Source organism: Pseudophryne corroboree, chromosome 6 (genome assembly GCF_028390025.1).
Source record: "Pseudophryne corroboree isolate aPseCor3 chromosome 6, aPseCor3.hap2, whole genome shotgun sequence".
NCBI lineage: Eukaryota > Metazoa > Chordata > Amphibia > Anura > Myobatrachidae > Pseudophryne > Pseudophryne corroboree.
In genome coordinates, this window is record NC_086449.1 from 371,345,481 (window position 1) to 371,368,183 (window position 22,703).

Here is a 22,703-nt window from a genome sequence, read left to right on the forward strand (position 1 = left end):
CCTCCCCCCCTTTTTTTTTTACGTTCTTCAGAGACTGCTTGGGTTGCTCTATGAACTGTGTGATTGGTGGGATTCTCTGGGGTAATGGTTATATCTAGACCCATGTGGATGATGATTACTGTGCCTTGAACTGGTAAGGCTAATATTGTACTTATTAACATGGGGATGCCTCAAACTTTCTATTCACTATTGTTGCTCCTCCTAACCCGCTTCCCACGGTAACACACTGCAGTCGTTTTCTGAATGTTATTATGTGACATTGCTTGTTCTCCCACAGATATATATATATATATATATATATGCATACATATGTGTTTTTTTTGTGTTTTTTTCTCCTCTCTCTTCCCTCTCTCCTCTCCATATCTCGTAGTTATCACTAAAGTCATTTAGTTATATATTTGCCAAGTTATGTCAGTATGTCAAAGTTCTCTTGTTATGCCTTGACCTGTTTATATCTCGGCCCCTGCGCTTGACCGCAGGATATTTCTATTTCTATTTCTGTTCTTGTTTTGCACGTTCTGGTTTTCTATTTACTGTTTTCTTATATTATTGCTACCCGCCACACAGAAGGGGCTGCCTGATTGGTACCACCCCTTCCTCTGTTAGGCCCTACCCGCTTTCAGGAATGGGCCTGTTCTTTGAGTTCCCTCTTGCTCATGTTCTTTTCTACTTCTCTTTGTCCTTCCGCTCTTTTTATGTTTGGCCACGTCAATGGTTGTTCACAGTACTGCGCTCTGGTGATTACTACCCTCCATGACCTTGAAATTGATATCCATAAATGTCAATGGTCTTAATTCTCCGACTAAGCGATCCATGGCGTTCTATTTTTTTGCTCGGCACAAGCCGATATAGTATTTCTGCAAGAAACCCATTTTAAAGACTCCCACCCTTCCTTACACAGTAAAAAATACCCTCATACCTTTTACTCTACTATGGCAGCCAAGCGCAGAGGTACTGCTATAATGATCCACCGGGATCTCCCCATAGTCATTCATGATTCTATCCACGACGACAATGGTAGATTTGTAATCCTCTCAGGTACCCTCAATCAACACCCTATCACCTTGGCGTCCATATATGCCCCAAACATGCAGCAGGGTTCTTTCTTTAGGACCTTCTCTGACCAGCTCTCTAAGCTCACGAATTCCAAAATTATAATTGCGGGAGATTGTAATATTACACTAGACCCTCATTTTGATAGATCACACCCGAGCACGGGGACGTCCTCTCACACAAAGCTGTCTAAGCTTTTGCGAACCTGTATCTCCTCTCACAACTTGTATGATAGCTGGAGGACTTTGTATCCTTCCGCTCGAGGCTACACGCATTTTTCTCCCCCACACGACCTTTACACCCGCATCGACTACATCTTTGTTGACCGCGACTCCACTCAAGGCCTCAGAGGGGCGCAAATAATCCCCACTACTTGGTCGGACCATTATGCCCTTATGTTGGATATTGCTATCCCTCATTCACATTCAGCCCCTCGGACATGGCACTTAAAATGAATCTCTTCTCCTTAAACCCTCTAACATTGTTGAAATTAACGCCATGATTCGCACATACTTTACTGATAATAACACTTCTGATGTTTCTCCTGCGGTGTTATGGGAGGCTCACAAAGCCACGTTGCGTGGCCTCCTCATTAATCTTGCTTCAACCCACAAAAAGATTGAAACCAAAACGTATTATTGATTTGGAAACAGAATTAACGTCTCTAACTCTTCTCCATCAGCGCTTCCCGAAAAAACGACTTTACACGAAGATCCTTTCGCTTAAGGGACAGTTGTCGCAAATCCTCACAAAAAAAACGGTTAACTCACTTTTATGGATCCGCCAGAAATTTTATGAAAAAACAGATAAGGCTGACACTATGTTAGCTCGCCGCCTTCGGGCAAAAAGGACACAAAACCGCATACTTGCTCTGAAATGCTCTGACGGATCCGTGACTTGTGACCCCAAGGTTATGGCCTCACAATTTCACGATTATTATGACTCAATCTACAACTTACCCCCACCCGCTAAAGCAGATCCCCTCCACGTCACCAACACCCAACATTACCTCGCCTCTTGTCGCCTGCCAAAACTCTCAGCCTCGGATTTAGAAACACTTAACGCCCCCATCTCCAATGAGGAAATTCTGGTCACGATAGCTCAGTTGCGCCACTCAGCGGACCCGGGTCCTGACGGCTATACTGCTATCTATTACAAAAAATTTGCGCAATCTCTTCTTCCCATGCTTCACTCATTGTTCAACTCTCTACAGGAGCTGGGCTCGCTGGACGCGGCCACCACCAGGGCTAACATTATCGTTATACCCAAACCTGAACGCAACCCGCTTGAAATTAAAAATTATAGACCCATCTCCTTATTAAATACAGACCTTAAGTTGTTCGCTAAAATTCTGGCGAACAGGTTGGCCCCATTCTTGCCGGTTTTGGTCCATCCGGATCAAGTCGGTTTTATTCCTAACCGACAAGCAGCAGACAACACTCGCCGACTTATTAATCTTATCCATCTCTCCCAACGGAAGTCGCTTCCGACTCTGGTGGTGGCTTTGGATGCGGAAAAGGCCTTTGATAGAGTAGCATGGCCCTTTATTCAACAAACCTTGAAAAATATAGGCCTGCACGGTGCTTTTTATAATGCCGTTACTTCACTTTATCACAACCCTTCTGCCTCCATCCTCGTCAATGGCCTCTCCTCACCGTCTCTCTCTATTAGAAACGGCACCCGACAGGGCTGCCCACTCTCCCCACTGCTTTTCGCTCTGGTGATGGAGCCTCTGGCGGCCAAAATCAGACTAAACACTAAAATCTCGGGCATTGCAGTTGGAAACCATGAATTCAAGATAGCGCTGTATGCTGACGACGTCATTTTAACTTTAACTGACCCATTTATATCTCTACGATATCTGTTTGAGGAGATTCAAACTTATAGTCTTCTGTCTAACTACAAACTTAACGCTGATAAAACGGAGATCTTAGATATACATGTGTCTCCCCGGGATTTACGCCTCCTACAGTCTTCCTACCCGTTTAAATGGCAACACTCTAAACTCAAGTACCTCGGTATATACTTAACTAAATCTCACGCGTCATTATATGCAACCAATTTTCCACGTCTCTTTGCATCTATACGTACTGATCTGGTTGGATGGAACAAACTCTTTATCTCTTGGTTTGGGCGTATTGCTGCTACCAAAATGAACATACTTCCGTGTTTACTATATCTTTGGCAGACCCTCCCAATCCACATACCGACTAAAATATTAAAGAATCTTCAAAGGGATTTGTCTATCTTCATCTGGGCTGGAAAGAAACCCAGAGTCAAGATACGATTACTCCAACAACATCGTACCTCAGGGGGCCTTGGTATGCCGGATCTGATTAATTATTACCGAGCTACACACTTAGCATCCTGTGTCCTTTGGCACTCGCCTCCTGAACAGAGACTGTGGACGCTTTTGGAAGCTAATGTAATGAATATGTATTCACCCTCAACCCTGTTATGGTGCGCGCCTCGCTCCCGCCCTGCCTCGTCTCTCTTATTGCCGACGATGCGTTTCACATTATCGATCTGGGATCAGTGCACCCGCTGTTATCATCTTCGTTCCTATACTCCGTTACTGACTCCTCTTTGGGACAATGTTGAGTTCCCTCCAGGTACTAACCATCTAGCGTTTAAACATTGGACCTCGCATAACGTCCTTTTCTTGTTTGATCTGGCCCCTCTTTCTTCATTTCCCCTGTTTACGGACCTACAATCCCGCTTCTCCCTTCCCCATTCGACTTTTTATCAATTTCTACAAATCCGCCACTTCTATTCTACTCTTAGTAAAACTGCTCGTCCCCCAATCAAAACTGCATTTGAATCATTATGTTGTGGTCAACGCTCTACCAAGGGTTTACTATCCACTATTTACCAAATTTTGCTCTCATACAATACCCCTGCGAAAGAGGCCCATGAAATGGCGTGGGAACGAGATATAGGGGAAACATTAACTGTTGAGGAGTGGGCGGACATCAGACAGGAAATTGTTAAGAGCTCCTTGTCAGTTCGTATCAAGGAAAACTCTTATAAAATCTATTACCGATGGTACCTAGTACCGTCTAGACTTCATGCTATCTACCCTTCCTGCTCCGATAGATGTTGGAGACTTTGTGGACAGAGGGGAACCATGCTGCATGTTTGGTGGTCCTGTGGGATCGTCCGCCGCTATTGGCGTCAGATTCACAAACTAATTCTGGAAATCACCAGTGTGGTTGTTCCGAGTTCACCATTTTACTCTCTACTTTTACGCCCTATTCCAGATACTTCGAACCATCTATTAAGACTAATTAAGCACATCTTGAATACGGCCAAATGCCAAATAGCGGCGAATTGGAAATCCTCCTCTCCCCCTACTCTTCCCGCTACTATTAATGCTATATGGACCACATACAAACTGAAACGCATCACCGCTGCCCTTCATGACACATCGGTCACCTTTATACGTACTTGGACGCCATGGACAATGCACTTTAATGCTGAACCGCCATTGGCAACCATCTGAACCGCTACTTATGGAGATGATAGTACTCATGGTTGTGACCAACCTTGACTGGCTGACGTTCTCGCTCCCCTTCCCCCCACTCTTTCTTGTTCTTGCTTCTTCTCTCTTTTCTTGATTCATTCTCTTTATATCTGTATTGCTGTCTCAATACTTTCTCTTTGATGTTTGATGTATAGGATCACTATGGGCCATGCTGTGGCTGTATCTTACCGATACCTCAGTTTTATGCACCTTCTGTATTGACCCATATGTATTATTTTCTGTTTATGCATCTGTTTTTCTTATTACAAAACCCAATAAACCTTATTTTCAACAAAAAAAAAAAGAAAAAAAGAAAGGGAGTACCTCCAGGGTTTTTCTAGAGTCCAGATCCACAGACCAGGATCTCAGCCACAATATCCTGCGAGCCAGGACTGACGTAGTAGAGGCCTTGGCTGCTAGGATACCGGCATCAGAAGCCGCCTCTTTAATATAGCGAGAAGCTGTGACAATATATGACAAGCATTGTCTAGCATGGTCAGAGGAGATTTCAGCTTCTAACTCCAAGGACCATGCTTCAATAGCCTCTGCCGCCCATGTAGCTGCAATAGTGGGCCTTTGTGCAGCACCCGTGAGGGTGTAAATCGCTTTTAGACAACCCTCGACACGTTTATCCAAAGCGTTTCCCAATTCTTAGACAGCTCTGGCGCGAGGGGATAGCGAGCCAGCATTTTCTTTTGAGGCACAAACTTCGTACCCGGGCTTTGCCAGGGTTCCTGACGTATATCCACTAGGTGGTCAGAGTGAGGTAAAACTTGTTTAATCACCTTCTGACGCTTGAACCTATCTGGTTTCTTAGGAGGAACGGATGGCTCGGGATCATCCGTAATCTGCAGAATTAACTTAATAGCCTCCAAAAGATCAGGAACATCCACATGTGAACTACCCTCCCCATCAGCCGTATCTGAGTTAGAACCTGTGGGGTCAGTGTATGTGCTGTCTTCATCAGACGAGGTGTCAGTGACAGCAGTGGATTGTGAGGAGACGAGCGCTCGCTTAGAGGACCTCTTGGACTTAGGCGAGCGATGGTCAGACTTTTTAGTAGTCAGGGACTGGTTCAACTTCTTTAATTGAGCAGATAAATTGTCCGCCCACGGCGGGTTAGCTGCAGGGACCACATACGGTTGTACCGGCATTGGGGGTCCCATAGTGGGTGTTAGTTTATGAACTAGCATATGCAGAAGCATGGAAAAAGCGGCCCACGGAGGGTCAGTATGTGCCTCCGTTGCCACAGTCCCACTGGGGGGCAAGGAGCCCCCAGAACCAGAGCCCACAGCTGCTATATTCTCCTCATATGGGTCTGTGGCTTCAGCAACACCAGCAGTGTGTTCCGCCCCAGAACCGTTACCCTCAGAAGCAGACATGATATAACTTGCAGTATGAGGTAACACAGTACAATTATTAGCAGCACTATGGCCCTCATTCCGAGTTGTTCGCTCGCAAGCTGCTTTTAGCAGCTTTGCACACGCTAAGCCGCCGCCTACTGGGAGTGAATCTTAGCATAGTAGATTTGCGAACGAAAGATTAGCAGATTTGCGAATAGACAGTTCTTAGCAGTTTCTGAGTAGCTCGAGACTTACTCTGCCACTGCGATCAGTTCAGTCAGTTTCGTTCCTGGTTTGACGTCACAAACACACCCAGCGTTCGCCCAGACACTCCCTCGTTTCTTCAGACACTCCCGCGTTTTTCCTAGAAACGGCAGCGTTTTTTCGCACACACCCATAAAACGGGCAGTTTCCGCCCAGAAACACCCACTTCCTGTCAATCACACTCCGATCACCAGAGCGAAGAAAAAACCTTGTAATGCCGTGAGTAAAATACCTAACTTAATAGCAAATTTACTTGGCGCAGTCGCACTGCGGACATTGCGCATGCGCATTAGCGACTACTCGCTCCGTTGCGAAAAAAAAATAACGAGCTATCAACCCGGAATGACCACCAATATCCCTAAACCCAAACCCCTGCGCAGTGTAGTCAGCACTAGCAGAGATAAAGGAGAGATATGGTGACTAAATCACAGAGAAAAATACGTAATACAGTATATCTTTGTGAAAATCCTATATTAAATAACACCTGACACACCAAGCCCCCTCAGGTTATAGAATATAGGGATAGCAGGTTGAGTGAAAGACATGAAATGGACACCACTCAGCTATCAATGCACACACAAATAGTCACAGTTTGTACAATGCAGAGGTTATTACAGACAATAATACTGCACTGGACTAGCTTACACAGCTATATAGTCAATAGATATAACACTACACAGTAAGAAACTGGATGTATATCACAGGGTAATTGTACTATAAACCCCTGACTAAATGCACTCTTTCTTGCTAACACTAACTAAAAAGGCAGGTAGAATACTTAAGTGTCATGTAAAGGCACAGCGCTGACAACCAGGCGGCTTTACATAGGAGGATTTGCCCAAGCAGTCCCAGGAACAGTGAGCTGAGGAGTAATGGCGCCGCAGACACTGACAGGGAGTGAGTAAAAGACAGAGATGCAGCTCCAGGGCGGGAACACTTGCTGGAAATGGCGCCCTGGGGCTGGGGGAGGGGCTTCAGGTCTAAGCCTTATCCCCCTTGCTGGCAAAACCACCGGGTACTGTGGGCGATATTAAAATCGTTTTTAAGAGAAAACCTGACCTGCGCCCATGCCCTGGTGATCTAGTGGGATCGCCTGTATCCACAGTGTCCACCGCCAGCGCGCACGGCCCGCCTCCCACTGACCGCGCCGGATCGTGATAAAGACCGGGTCCCGCGAGCGGGACCCACTTACCACCTCCCGAAGCGCAGCCACGCGATCCTGGAGAGCCCCAGCCATGTGTGTCTAACGTGAAGAAAACCGGAGCCTCTGCTGTAGGTACCCAGCAACCAGGGCTCGGGAGTGTGCAGCGCCGCTGGGGAGAGCTGGAGCTGCAGCAGTGAATGTCACAAGACATTTACCACCGCTGCTGCCCTTGAAGTCTTCACTTTTTACCTCATAAAAAGCTTTTCTTAGGGCTGCTTGGAGCAGCCCCTCTGTTAAGTGACTGCTTACTGCAGCACCAACTTACAAAACTGAGCTCCTGTGCTGGGAGGCGGGGTGATATAGGAGGCGGCGCTGTGCATTCTGGGAACAGTCAAAGCTTTGAGCCTGTTGGTGCCTCGGATCAAGATCCTACTCTACACCCCCTTGTCCAGACTTGTGGAGCCCAGTGTACCCCGCAGCAGAAAAAATAAAAATGAAAAATAAAAACGATCCTTTGATGTCAGTTCTTGTTTTCTGTGTGCTTCTTATATTGTTCTTTCCACTCGTTTCAAATGTCCATACATGGCCATAACTAGGGGGGGGCTAGGGGGGCATGTGACCTGGGTGCAGGATAGGAGGGGGCGCAGAGAGGATAAATTTAATCCCCCTAAAACCCCCTCCCTATGCGCTGCGGTTCCTTAGAGCCGACGGAGCACAAGTTCCAGACTCTACTAGCTGCTGCGGCTGCATTGCTGTGGTGAAACTGAAAATAAACTACAGCTATATATATAAAGAAGTGTAGAGAGTTCTCATTGGAGCTATACCACCTCAAAATTCACAAAACAATATTAAAAGATTTTCTCTAACGTCCTAGTGGTTGCTGGGGACTCCGTAAGGACCATGGGGAATAGACGGGCTCCGCAGGAGACATGGGCACTTTAAGAAAGAATTTAGATTCTGGTGTGCTCTGGCTCCTCCCTCTATGTCCCACCTCCAGACCTCAGTTTGAATCTGTGCCCGGACGAGCTGGGTGCTGTTTAGTGAGCTCTCCTGAGCTTGCTATAAGAAAGTATTTTGTTAGGTTTTTTTATTTTCAGGGAGCTCTGCTGGCAACAGACTCCCTGCATCGTGGGACTGAGGGGAGAGAAGCAGCCCTACTCTCTGCAAATAGGTCCTGCTTCTTAGGCTACTGGACACCATTAGCTCCAGAGTGATCGTACACAGGATCTCACCCTCGTCGTCCGATCCCGGAGCCGCGCCGCCGTCCCCCTCGCAGAGCCGGAAGACAGAAGCCGGGTAAAAGAAGCAAGAAGACTTCGAAATCGGCGGCAGAAGACTCCAGTCTTCACTGAGGTAGCGCACAGCACTGCAGCTGTGCGCCATTGCTCCCACACTACACCCACATACTTCGGTCACTGTAAGGGTGCAGGGCGCAGGGGGGGGGGGGGGGCGCCCTGGGCAGCAATTAGAGACCTCTTTGGCAAAAGTTTGCATATATACAGTTGGGCACTGTATATATGTATGAGCCCCCGCCAAAAAATTGTACATGAAAGCGGGACAGAAGCCCGCCGTCGAGGGGGCGGGGCTTCTTTCTCAGCACTCACCAGCGCCATGTTTTTTCTCCACAGCACCGCTGAGAGGAAGCTCCCCAGCCTCTCCCCTGCAGTTACACGGTAGAAGAGGGTAAAAAGAGAGGGGGGGGGGCACAAAATTAGGCGCAAAAATTAATATAAACAGCAGCTACTGGGTTAACATTAAGTTACTGTGTTATTCCTGGGTTAATAGCGCTGGGGTGTGTGCTGGCATACTCTCTCTCTGTCTCTCCAAAGGGCCTTATGGGGGAATTGTCTTCAGATGAGCATTCCCTGAGTGTGTGGTGTGTCGGTACGTGTGTGTCGACATGTCTGAGGTAAAAGGCTCCCCTAAGGAGGAGATGGAGCAAATATGTGTGTGAGAGGGTGTCTCCGTCGACAACGCCGACACCTGTTTGGAAATATGTAATTAAGTGCTAAGGTGAATTTATTGCACAAAAGATTAGAGAACAGACAGGAAATCTACCCATGTCTGTCCCTATGTCGCAGAGACCTTCAGAGTCTCTCAATGATCACTATCCAAAATAATAGACACTGATATCGACACGGAGTCTGACTCCAGTGTCGACTACGATAATGCAAAGTTACAGCCAAAATGGCAGAAAAGTATTCAATATATGATTATTGTAATAAAAGATGATTTGCATATCACTGATGACTCATCTGTCCCTGACACAAGGGTACACATGTTTAAGGGGAAGAAAGCTGAGGTAAATTTCCCTCCTCTCATGATGAAAAAGAGCGGGAATCTCCAGACAAGAGACTGCAGTTTCCCACAAAGAATTCTCTGGGAGTATCCTTTCCCTACTAGGGCCAGGATACGATGGGAATCTTCCCCTAGGGTGTCACGTTTGCCCAAAAGGTAGCCCTGACGTAACAGCTATCCTCAGGGATCCTGCAGATAGCGTGCACATTCTGGTACACTACTCAGACCGGCGATTGTGTCGGCATGGGTTTATAGCGCTGTGGCAGCGTGGACAGGTACCTTATCAGCAGAGATTGAGACCCCTGACGAAGTCCCTGATTGGACGAAACGCGTAGGGCGTGGCTTGGACGTGGACGTGGTGACGTCAGTGACCGTGACCAGAGCGGACTCTGAGAGAAGTCTACAGTGCGGATGCAGTGGCTGAGTTGCAGTATTCCACACATGCCGTTTGTTTTAAACTGAAATGTATGTAAGCAGTTTTTACAAGTAAAATTTTATACTTTTTATTACTTATTTGCGCTCTCCAATTTGTTCACTAGTTCCTACTTTGCTCCGGTGGCACGGAGGGGATTGAAGCGCAGTTGGACACTAATCTGGATTCCAAGGATTATAAGCGCAAAGGACTGATTTCTGTTTGTATATATATATATATATATATGTATATATAGGTATATATATATTAAAGATGCTGTCTTAAGAGATATATATATAAAAAACATGCCCAAAGAGACATGAGTCTACTGGGTCCTAGAGTCAAAGCTATGTCGATTTCTGCTTGACGTGTCTTGTAGAATATGCAATGGACAGATGATGCCGATTTAAGAGGCATATGGAAGGCTGAGGATTGTGTGGAGAAGGGTTCTCGGACCTGGTCTCCACAGCTATAGCTGGTAATTCTGATATTTTGCTTTATATTCCTGCACAGCCTAGGAAAGCACAATATTATCAAATGCAGCCTTTCGAACAAAGAAACAAGAAAGTCCGAGGTGCGTCCTTTCTTGCCAGAGGCAGGGGCAGAGGAAAGAAGCTGCACAACACAGCTAGTTCCCAGGAACAGAAGTCCTCCCCGGCCTCTACAAAATCCACCGCATGTCGCTGGGGCTCCACAGGCGGAGCTAGGCCCGGTGGGGGCACGCCTTCGTAAGTTCAGTCACAAGTGGGTTCACTCCCTGTTAGATCCCTGGGCAATAGATATTGTGTCTCAGGGATACAAGCTGGACTTTGAGGAGATGCCCCCTCACCGACGGCCTTGCCGGCTTCCCCCCACGAGAGGGAAACAGTATTAACTGCAATTCACAAATTGTATCTTCAACAGGTGGTGGTCAAGGTTCCCCTTCTTCAACAAGGAGGGGGTTATTATTCGACCATGTTGTAGTCCCGAAACCGGACGGTTCGGTCAGACCCATATTGAATTTAAAATCCCTGAACATATACCTGAAAAGGTTCAAGTTCAAGATGGAATCGCTAAGAGCGGTCATTGCAAGCCTGAAAGGGGGAGATTTTATGGTGACTCTGGACATAAAGGATGCATACCTTCATGTCCCCATTTATCCACCTCATCAGGCGTACCTCAGAATTGCGGTACGGGATTGTCATTACCAATTTCAGAAGAATATTCACCAAGGTTATGGCGGAAATGATGGTGCTCCTGCGGAAGCAAGGTGTCACTATTATCCCGTACTTGGACGATCTCCTCATAAAAGCGAGATCAAGAGAGCAGTTGCTGAACAGCGTATCACTTTCTCTGGAAGTGTAACGGCAACACGGCTGGATTCTATATATTCCAAGGTCGCAGTTGGTTCCTACAGCTCATCTGCCTCTCCTAGGCATGATCCTAGACAGACCAGAAAAGGGTTTATCTCCCGATAGAGAGAGCTCAGAAACTCATGACACTGGTCAGGAATCTATTAAAACCAAAACAGGTGTCAGTGCATCACTGCACTAAAGTCCTGGGAAGGATGGTGGCATCATACGAGGCCATTCCCTTCGGCAGGTTCCATGCGAGGACCTTCCAATGGGACTTACTGGACAAGTGGTCCGGATCACATCTTCAGATGCATCGGTTAATCACCCTATCCCCCAGGGCCAGGGTGTCTCTCCTGTGGTGGCTGCAGAGTGCTCACCTTCTCGAAGGTCGCAGATTCGGCAGTCAGGACTGGGTCCTGGTGACCACGGATGCAAGCCTCCGAGGGTGGGGGGCAGTCACACAGGGAGGAAATTTCCAAGGGCTGTGGTCAAGTCAGGAGACTTGCCTTCGCATCAACATCCTGGAACTAAGGGCCATATACAACGCCCTACCTCAAGCGGAGTCCCTGTTTCGCAACCAACCGGTTCTGATTCAGTCAGACAACATCACCGCAGTGGCTCATGTAAACCGCCAAGGCGGCACAAGGAGCAGGGTGGCGATGGTAGAAGCCACCAGAATTCTTCGCTGGGCGGAGAATCACGTAAGCGCACTGTCAGCAGTGTTCATTCCGGGAGTGGACAACTGGGAAGCAGACTTCCTCAGCAGGCACGACCTCCACCCGGGAGAGTGGGGACTTCATCAAGAAGTCTTCACGCAGATTGCAAGTCGGTGGGAACTGCCACAGGTGGACATGATGGCATCCCGCCTCAACAAAAAGCTGCAGAGATATTGCGCCAAGTCAAGAGCCCCTCAGGCGATAGCTGTGGACGCACTGGTGACACCGTGGGTGTTCCAGTCAGTCTATGTATTTCCTCCTCTTCCTCTCATACCCAAGGTGCTGAGAATCAAAAGAAAAAGAGGAGTGAGAACAATACTCATTGTTCCGGATTGGCCAAGAAGGACTTGGTATCCAGATCTGCAAGAAATGCTCACAGAGGACCCGTGGCCTCTGCCTCTAAGACAGGACTTGTGCAACAGGGGCCCTGTCTGTTCCAAGACTTACCGCGGCTGCGTTTGACGGCATGGCGGTTGAACGCCGGATCCTAGCAGAAAAAGGCATTCCGGATGAGGTCATTTCTACGCTGATAGAGGCTAGGAAGGATGTGACGGCTCAACATTATCACCGTATATGACGAAAATATGTGGCTTGGTGTGAGGCCAGGAATGCCCCTACGGAGGAATTCCAGCTGGGCTGTTTCCTTCACTTCCTACAGTCGGGAGTGACTTTGGGCCTTCAATTGGGTTCCATTAAGGTTCAGATTTCGGCCTTATCCATTTTCTTTCAAAAATAACTGGCTTCTCTGCCTGAAGTTCAGACGTTTGTAAAGGGAGTGCTGCATATTCAGCCCCCTTTTGTGCCTCCAGTGGCACCTTGGGATCTTAACGTGGTGTTGAGTTTCCTGAAATCACACTGGTTTGAACCACTCAGAACGGTGGAAGTAAAATATCTCACGTGGAAGGTGGTCATGCTATTAGCCTTGACTTCGGCTAGGCGTGTGTCAGAATTGGCGGCTTTGTCACATAAAAGCCCTTATCTGGTTTTCCATGCGGATAGAGCAGAATTGCGGACCCGCCCACAATTTCTGCCGAAAGTGGTTTCATCCTTTCATATAAACCAACCTATTGTGGTGCCTGTGGCTACTACCGACTTGGAGAATTCCGAGTCACTGGATGTGGTCAGGGCTTTGAAGGTTTATGTAGCCAGAACGGCTAAGGTCAGGAAAACAGAATCTGTGTTTATCCTGTATGCTTCCAACAAGCTTGGGGCGCCTGCTTCAAAGCAAACTATTGCTCGCTGGATCTGTAACACGATTCAGCAGGCTCATTCTGCGACTGGGTTGCCGCTGCCTAAATCAGTTAAGGCCCATTCCACAAGGAAGGTGGGCTCTTCTTGGGCGGCTGCCCGAGGGGTCTCGGCATTACAGCTTTGCCGAGCGGCTACTTGGTCAGGTTCAAACACCTTTGCAAAGTTCTACAAGTTTGATACCCTGGCTGAGGAGGACCTTGTGTTTGCTCATTCGGTGCTGCAGAGTCATCCGCACTCTCCCGCCCGTTTGGGAGCTTTGGTATAATCCCCATGGTCCTTACGGAGTCCCCAGCATCCACTAGGACGTTAGAGAAAATAAGATTTTACTTACCGGTAAATCTATTTCTCGTAGTCCGTAGTGGATGCTGGGCGCCCGTCCCAAGTGCGGACTTCTTCTGCAATGCTTGTATATAGTTATTGCTTAAATAAGGGTTATGTTATAGTTGCATCAGGGTTTATCTGATGCTCTGTGATTGTTCATACTGTTAGCTGGGTAAAGTTATCACAAGTTATACGGTGTGATTGGTGTGGCTGGTATGAGTCTTACCCTGGATTCCAAAATCCTTTCCTTGTACTGTCAGCTCTTCCGGGCACAGTTTCTCTAACTGAGGTCTGGAGGTGGGACATAGAGGGAGGAGCCAGAGCACACCAGAATCTAAATTCTTTCATAAAGTGCCCATGTCTCCTGCGGAGCCCGCCTATTCCCCATGGTCCTTACGGAGTCCCCAGCATCCACTACGGACTATGAGAAATAGATTTACCGGTAAGTAACATCTTATTTTTTTATTTACATAAAATAATCAATTTCATAACATTGTTATATATGTCCATGACGCAGAAATATAAAAACCTTTTTCAGGATTGCATACATCAACAGTGTGTGAATATGTTGTTTTTACAATGGTTTGAAGAATTACAATCTGGTGTTCTCTGCTATTGGTTAGAAAAGATCAATCTTCAACCAGTAAATTCAGATGTATGTTCTAATCAGCCAAATCGTAGAAACTCAACGCGTTTCATCCATTAGGACTTCATCAGGGGTATGAATCAAATTTTCTACAACGGAAATGATTATCACTGGTTGTAATTCTCAATATGTCACATCCAGTAAGTGCAGGAAATATATGCAATATTCGACATAAGATATCAAATTGGCTTCACCAAAAAAAATATGTATACCAATATACAGGCTTGGATAAGATGCTGTGAAAAGTCCTTTTTCCAATGTATCAGGATCACCTTCACAGCTGCGGTTTTAAATCTGTTGAGCAACGCTGTTTAACTCTTGCAGAACTACAGCTTCTTATTCAAAATGAGGTAATCTGGTGCCTGTGCCCGCTTTACCACCATTTTCATGCCCAATTGCATATTGGTCAAGGCGAATTGCAGGTGGGTGATATGTAAGTGACCACCCTGTGTGGGTATAAAGTGTCAAATCTGTTGACCAACGCTGTTAACCCTTGCTGAGCTACAGCTACTTATTCAAAATGACAAAATCTGGTGCCTGTGCCCGCTTTACCACCTTTTTCTTGCCCAAATCCTTCTTGATCAAGTCAAGTTGCAGGTTGGTGACATGTAAGTGACCACCCTGTGTGGGTTTTAAGTGTCAAATCTGTTGACCAATGCTGTTTAACCCTTGCAGAACTACAGCTTCTTATTCAAAATGATGAAATCTGGTGCCTGTGCCCGCTTTACCACCATTTTCATGCCCAATTGCTTGTTGGTCAAGGCAAATTGCAAGTGGTTAATATGCAAGTGTCAAATCTGTTGACCAATGCTGTTTAACCCTTTCTGGTGCCTGTGTCTGCTTTGCCACCATTTTCAAGCCCAAATGTATGTTGGTCAAGGCAAATTGCAAGTGGGTGATATGTAAGTGACCACCCTGTGTGGGTTTTAAGTGTCAAATCTGTTGACCAATGTTGTTTAACCCTTGCAGAACTACAGCTTCTTATTCAAAATGATGAATTCTGGTGCCTGTGCCCGCTTTGCCACCATTTTTCATGCCCAAATGCATGTTGGTCAAGGCAAATTGCAAGTGCAGACGCACTGCGAACATTGCGCATGCGCAGTTTGCGACAAATCGCTCCGTTGCGAAAACCACTAACAAGCGAACAACTCGGAATGAGGGCCCGTGTGTGGGGGGCCACACTTGTGTGTGGGCCCCGGGACGACCGCCCCTTCCGCCCCACCATTAATCCGGCTCTGTGCAGGTGGTTAATATGCAAGTGTCAAATCTGTTGACCAATGTTGTTTAACCCTTGCAGAACTACAGCTTATTTTCAAAATGACAAAATCTGGTGCCTGCTTTGCCACCATTTTCATGCCCAAATGCATGTTGGTCAAGGCAAATTGCAAGGGGGTGATATGTAAGTGACCACCCTGTGTGGGTTTGAAGTGTCAAATCTGTTGACCAACGTTGTTTAACCCTTGCAGAACTACACCTTCTTATTCAAAATGATGAAATCTGGTTTCTGTGCCCGCTTTGACACCATTTTCATGGCCAAAGGCATCAGGGCTGTTTCTAGCCAATTTGGCTCCCAGTGCGAGATTTCAAAATGCGCCCCCCCCTCATTAAAATGGGCGTGGGCTCATTAAAGTGGGCGTGGCCTCATCTGATATCATCACGGCCACCACAGAGAAAAGTAAAAAAAACTAAAGTCCCCATTTTACACAGTACGGCAGGCAGGTGTCCCCATTTTACACAGTATGGCAGGCAAGTGTCCCCATTTTACACAGTATGGCAGGCAGGTGTCCCCATTTTACACATTACGCAGGCAGGTGTCCCCATTTTATACATTACGGCGGGCAGGTGTCCCCTTTTTACACAGTACGCAGGCAGGTGTCCCCATTTTATAAATTACGGCAGGCAGGTATCCCCATTTTACACATTACGCAGGCAGGTGTCCCCATTTTACACAGTGCGGCAGGCACATGTCCCCATTTTACACAGTACGGCAGGCAGGTGTCCCCTTTTTACACAGTATGGCAGGCAGGTGTCCCCATTTTTTACACTACGCAGGCAGGTGTCCCCATTTTATACACTACGAAAGGCAGGTGTCCCCATTTTACACAGTACACAAGCAGATGTCCCCATTAAATACAGTGCGGCAGGCAGGTGTCCCCATTAAATACAGTGCGGCAGGCAGATGTCCCCATTAAATACAGTGCGGCAGGCAGGTGTCCCCATTAAATACAGTGCGGCAGGCAGGTGTCCCCATTAAATACAGTGCGGCAGGCAGGTGTCCCCATTAAATACAGTGCGGCAGGCAGGTGTCCCCATTAAATACAGTGCGGCAGGCAGGTGTCAATTGGGGGGGGGGAGGAAGGGGGGAGAAAGAGAGACTACTTACATATACAGAACCTTCCCGCTCTTCGAAGTCGGGCCGCCTCACCTCCCTCGCGCCGGCCGCCTCCTCCTTCCAGGTAGTCTGCTCCTCCTCCATCATCCGAGTACTCTTGCTCGGGGGGCGTGGTTTCACGGAATTACGCGATTGCGTCGTGACGTCATGACGCAATCGCGTCATTCCACGAAACTCCGCCCCCCCCGAGCAGGAGTGCTCGGGAAGAGGGAGGAGCAGACAAGGACACGAAAAGTGCCGCGGCGGGCGCCCCGTGCGGTTGCACGGCTCGCCCGCCGCAAGAAACGGCACTGAAAGGCATGTTGGTCAAGGCAAATTGTAAGTGGGTGATATGATCACCCTGTGTCGGTTTCCTAGCATCAAATCTGTTGAGCAACGCTGTTTAATCCTCGCAGAACTACAGCTACTTATTCAAAATGATGAAATCTGGGGCCTGTGCCCGCTTTACCACCATTTTCATGCCCAAATCCTTTTTGTTTAAGGCAAAATGTAACGTAAATTGGTGTAAGGGACACAATTTTTTGTTTCTACAATGCTAACTTAGTAACCTATTCTTATTTAAGGGTCTTAATATAACATTTTCTGAATAAGAAGCTGGAGCCGAATAAGAAGTGAATAAGAAGCTGGTAGAATATGAAGCTAACTTCAACCTTGTTGAATCGAGCTCTATGCAGAGAGAGATGGTGTCTGTGGGAAGGGGCTGGAGGTAAGATAGTGCACTGTGAAGGGGAGGGGGAGAAGGGATGACGGAGGGAGAGGTGGTATGGGGGAGGGAGAAGCACAGAGATGGATCTGGTTTAGTAATGGAAATCATTCGTGGGAAGCGGTAAGGTTGCACACAGTGTGGAAAGCAGGATCAGGAGGACACAGGACTCACCACCATGGATGTGGAGGAGTAAGTGATGCAGCTTCGTTCATGACCTGTGGGGAAATGACTGTAATCCCGCCGCTCAGTGCGTATACATGCACTCGCACTGCTGTGCCTGCTACACGTCGCTAGGAATGGGTGATCGCTGTTACCACGACTCATTTATTCTATGCTACATAGACACATGTCTTGCACACATGCATCTCTGCATTTATGACTGGTGAGTATACGAAATGTCCCCAATGCACTGTGTTACTCTTACAGTATTGCAGCTCCCATATGCACACTGCTGTCTGTGCCACAATTGTGTGCATGGCCGATTCCTAGTGCTGCTGGTGTCTCCGGTACAAAGTGTTTCATGTGTACAGAACAGATAGTTAAACGCTGGTAGTCACTATTTATTAATTAAACCTTAATGAATTAATTATTTTATTAAGGTATAGTTTGCCATATTGTCCGAATACATTGATTTGTAGATATGTTAGAGCATAATAAACGCCAATCTATAGCTCATATAATCTAACCAGAAATACCATTCATCTTGTACAGGTCAGACAAATGCATGATATTTGTATGCAGTTTAGTGGTGATTACTAGGGTAGTGTAAAATGCTGAGAATTTCCAGGCTGCAGGCAATATCTCCATTGCATTGGGATGAGACTCATTTACTCATTGGCATTACCATGAAGTGGGGAATTACTGAGCTGGTAAATGTTGGAATGCCATGCATTTTACTGCTTTCTGTTTGGCAGTGGAACCTATTAGGTCCATGCAGTATATGACTGTCATTAGATGTACTCACTTATAGCTGCTGGACACAAATTCCATGCAACATAAGTTTTGGGTCCACCTTACATCACATCCACTCCTAGGCAACATTGTTCCAATTCTGCGTCAATGTTGCCTTAAATTCATAATGGTTGTTGTTGTTTTTTGCTTTTGCCTTAGAGAACATCACATGAAATTATTAGTGTTTGGATATTTAATGGGTGAATGTTAAAGCTAGTTCAGTATGCCATTGGCTATTTATATATTAGATGCACCAACATGATTATTTTTCACATTGGATTGCAAATTTGATCCATTGGCTTGTGGGGTTTTGCTTAAATCATGATATTCTCTGAATACTAAGTAGACCTGTGTGGCATGTGTTGGTGTAGTGGTTAGCATTACTGCCTAACAGCACTAAGTTCATCAGTCCAAATCCTGACCAAGACATTATAGATGTGGAGTTTGTATATTCTCTCCGTGTCTGCATGGGTTTCCTCTAGGTCAGGCATGTCCAAACTGCGGCCCTCCAACTGTTGTGAAACTACATATCCCAGCATGCCCTGACACAGTTTTGCTGTCAGAGAATGCTAAAGCTGTGTCAGGGCATGCTGGGATGTGTAGTTTCACAACAGCTGGGGGGCCGCAGTTTGGACATGCCTGCTCTAGGTGCTCTGGTAATGCATGTGTGTCCACAGGCGGCATGTACTGGTGTGAATAAATGAAATAATATCTGTAATGTGCTGCATGTTATGTGTATAAATAAGGAGTTTGTAGGAGTGTATAAGTAAGGAGTTTGTAGGAGATACATACCACATAGAATACAGACTGAAAATCCTGGAATTTAGCAGAGGATTACAAGCCAATTCCCCTGCAGGATGAGGTAAAAAAAAAAAAAAAAAATCATTAAAGCACTATGGGCGCCCATTTATTAAAGTATATTTGCAGGATATCCCCCCAAAACACCAATAATAATATGGATCTTGGGATTTAAAAAGGAGGGACAGTAGAAGATATCTCCGATATTTGCTGCCTTCTCCCCATTTCCAGCTGCAAAGTAGCCCTCGGCTAAACTGTCAGCCAATAGTAGCCTAAAGAACACATCCTTTCAGAGAGTGATCCTCTCTGTCTGCCCCCACTGAAGCATTCTCGGGCCAACTGCTGAGCATGCGCACTACACACTCTAGATCCAAAACCAGAAGGCATCGTGATTGTCCATGTTCTGGCAAGAGCTTTTTGCTAAATTCCTGTTAAACTTTCAATTTTTCACATTGCATATTTAGGTGTAAATAATTGATCACATCTGCATTAAAAATGTAGATTAGGATAAATAGGGCCCTATAACTTTCATTCTCTACATAGATGAGCATTGAGGTGTTGAAGTGCTTTCAACCTTCGCCTGCCTCCTTTGTAAATGAAATTGATCAAGTACCATATGCTGAGTACCTCACAAGTGGTGGGTGCATCAAACACTAGACCAGTGATTTTCAACCTTTTTTTACTCGCGGCACACCGAACAATATTTTAAAATTGCCAAGGCACACCATAAGTTCCCCAAAGAAAAAAACAAAACACACACATTGGCCCTCACAGTAAAAAAAAATCCACACATACATTGGCCTACACAGAAAAAACAATCACATTGCTCCCCACATAAATCATGTTGCTCACACATAAATCAATCACATTTCTCCCCACATAAATCCTATTGCTCCCCACATGAATTATTCACATTGTTCCCCCCATAAATCCTTATTCTCCCCACATAAATCTTATTGTTCACCACAGGAGAAATAAAATAACAAATATTAGCCCCTACCGGTCAGCTGTCCTCCTTCCTGTCCCTCAGTGGCGGGGGTTGTTCATAGTGGAGTGCTGCGAATACTGAGCAGCGGGCAGTCGGGCAGGTGTAGATGTGGGTGGGCAAGGAAAGCTGTGTATGCAGGCAGGAACTGGAAGCTGTGTATGCAGGCGGGTGGGCTGGCTGGGTGTTGAGATGCAGCGGCCGTGACCTATGATATCACACCGCCGCGTCTTCAAGGCATAGGTCACGGCCGGAGCACGACTGATCCTCTAAGAAGAGCCCTGGCCAACAGTTCACTCTGTAGGTGCAGGAAGCTGCTCTGGCTCCGCGGCACACCTTGGAACTGGTCGCGGCACACTAGTGAGCCACGGCACACTGGTTGAAAAAGCCTGCACTAGACTATTGTATTTCTGTAGGTGGGTTGCGATTTTGGATTGCTAAAGCAAATATCAGTTAAGTTCAATTAAAATTTTTAATTCACAAAAAAAAAAAAAAAATGCTGTTCAGAGCCTGAATATGGCCCCATGGGGAGCTAAGCAAGGTACTGTTTGGGTCCCCTTTCAAATGTCTGTAAAAAAAAACAAAAAAACCCCCAAACCATATGAAAGGTTCTAGTAATCCAAGGCACGCAGTACCCACGGGACTTAAGTGGAAGCTTTCGTTGTTTGGTGAATGATTAGTCTCTGTTACCATAACATATGTGGAAGGTTAGCTGTGTCTGAAAAAAAAAAAGGTATAGCATTTTTCTACTGCATATTCTCTGATTGCCTCTGCATAGAAACCGGACAACCATCAGTCTTGCATATAGCATGTTCTAGTTAAATGTGCAGACAAGACCTTGTACTTAGTCCTTGATTTTAAAAAAGCATTAGAGGCACGTTCATTGACATGTCTCAAAGCATCTCTGCAGTATAGTCTGCTGTGTACTTAATGACTCTTCCCATAGAAATCCATTGTATCTTCATGAGCATTAATGCTTCTGAATGCTGCAGGAACATTCAAATCGAATCTCATCAGAAAATGTTTGAGTACAGATTCATTTTCTTATTATTTTCTTGTACTGAAAATGTGAAAGTAGAAAAGGCACATTCAAGACATAAATTTAACTCCCATGTGTATGAGAGGCTGTAAGCGTGTTTGCTACATTAATATATATACACAATGTGACTTAATTAGATGAAATACAAACATGTAATACATATGTAAACGTTTTAGGTGTTTCCAAAGCCTGAGGATATTTCATATAAAACTTGTGATCTTCAAAGAATAATTGTTTCTTTTGGTCATCCCCAATTAACGTAGTGTAACGGTTTGTGTACAATTGGCCGTGGACATGGCCATAGGATGTTGCAGCATCCAATCAACTTTTCAATATCTCACCGTTACCTTTAATTCTGCATACCCGACATTGAAAGCATAGCCATCAGCGAAACACATCTCCCAATATACAAGCTACCTTTTCCCATTAGATCAACTTGCTTTTCAAGGAAGGTTGATGGTACACATTGGTCCAGTTTGAATTCTTGCAATGAAGGGATATATATATATATATATATATATATATATATATATATATATATATACAAACAAATCTGGAAAACCACAGCACTCACCACCCCAGAAGCGGGGTGCAGTGTCTGCACTCACCACTCACAAGGTGGGGTGCATGCAGCCCATGGCCATCAACCCAAATACATACAGACAGAAAGTTCAGCACTCACCATAGCAAGCTCACTTATCCTCACAACATCAATAAATAAATGATGGGGATTTAGTTAGTGAATTGGCCAATGCACGGAAGCCTGCATACCGCTCCACGGTACCCCACCTTCATGCAGGTCCTACACTATCAAAGTCTCAAAAATTAAAACCTGGCAACTGTTTCACACATAATATAACTGCACACATGCCCACTAGGTTTAACGTGTATCTGCCAAACATCTTATGGCTTTTAAAGGTACACTGGTCACCTGACTCTGGCTGATAAATTACTAAGGAGCAGCTGACACAGGTTTAGAACAAATGAGATTACACAGGGGTGCATGAAAAGGCCTGTGACCATGGTTAATAAGAGTTAACCAAAGATTAACCCCACAATATACAAACCAATCTGGAAAACCACAGCACTCACCACCCCAGAAGCGGGGTGCAGTTATATTATGTGTGAAACAGTTGCCAGGTTTTAATTTTTGAGACTTTGATAGTGTAGGACCTGCATGAAGGTGGGGTACCGTGGAGCGGTATGCAGGCTTCCGTGCATTGGCCAATTCACTAACTAAATCCCCATCATTTATTTATTGATGTTGTGAGGATAAGTGAGCTTGCTATGGTGAGTGCTGAACTTTCTGTCTGTATGTATTTGGGTTGGTGGCCATGGGCTGCATGCACCCCACCTTGTGAGTGGTGAGTGCAGACACTGCACCCCACTTCTGGGGTGGTGAGTGCTGTGGTTTTCCAGATTTGTTTGTATATTGTGGGGTTAATATTTGGTTAACTCTTATTAACCATGGTCACAGGCCTTTTCATGCACCCCTGTGTAATCTCATTTGTTCTAAACCTGTGTCAG

General features: G+C 46.0%; 1 protein-coding gene across 3 annotated transcripts in view; it reads left to right on the plus strand.

The window, feature by feature from the left end:
- The first annotated feature begins 17,327 nt into the window (after positions 1-17,327).
- The window catches only part of PRRT4 (proline rich transmembrane protein 4), a 57,910-nt gene continuing 52,534 nt past the window's right edge, over positions 17,328-22,703 (plus strand). The window contains exon 1 of one of the 3 annotated variants that reach the window (XM_063926693.1): positions 17,328-17,403. The gene's annotated coding sequence lies outside the window, so the exon portion shown is untranslated. Of the gene's footprint in view, positions 17,404-17,449; positions 17,786-22,703 lie in introns of those variants that run through there. The other 2 variants (XM_063926692.1, XM_063926694.1) reach the window with 2 other exon arrangements.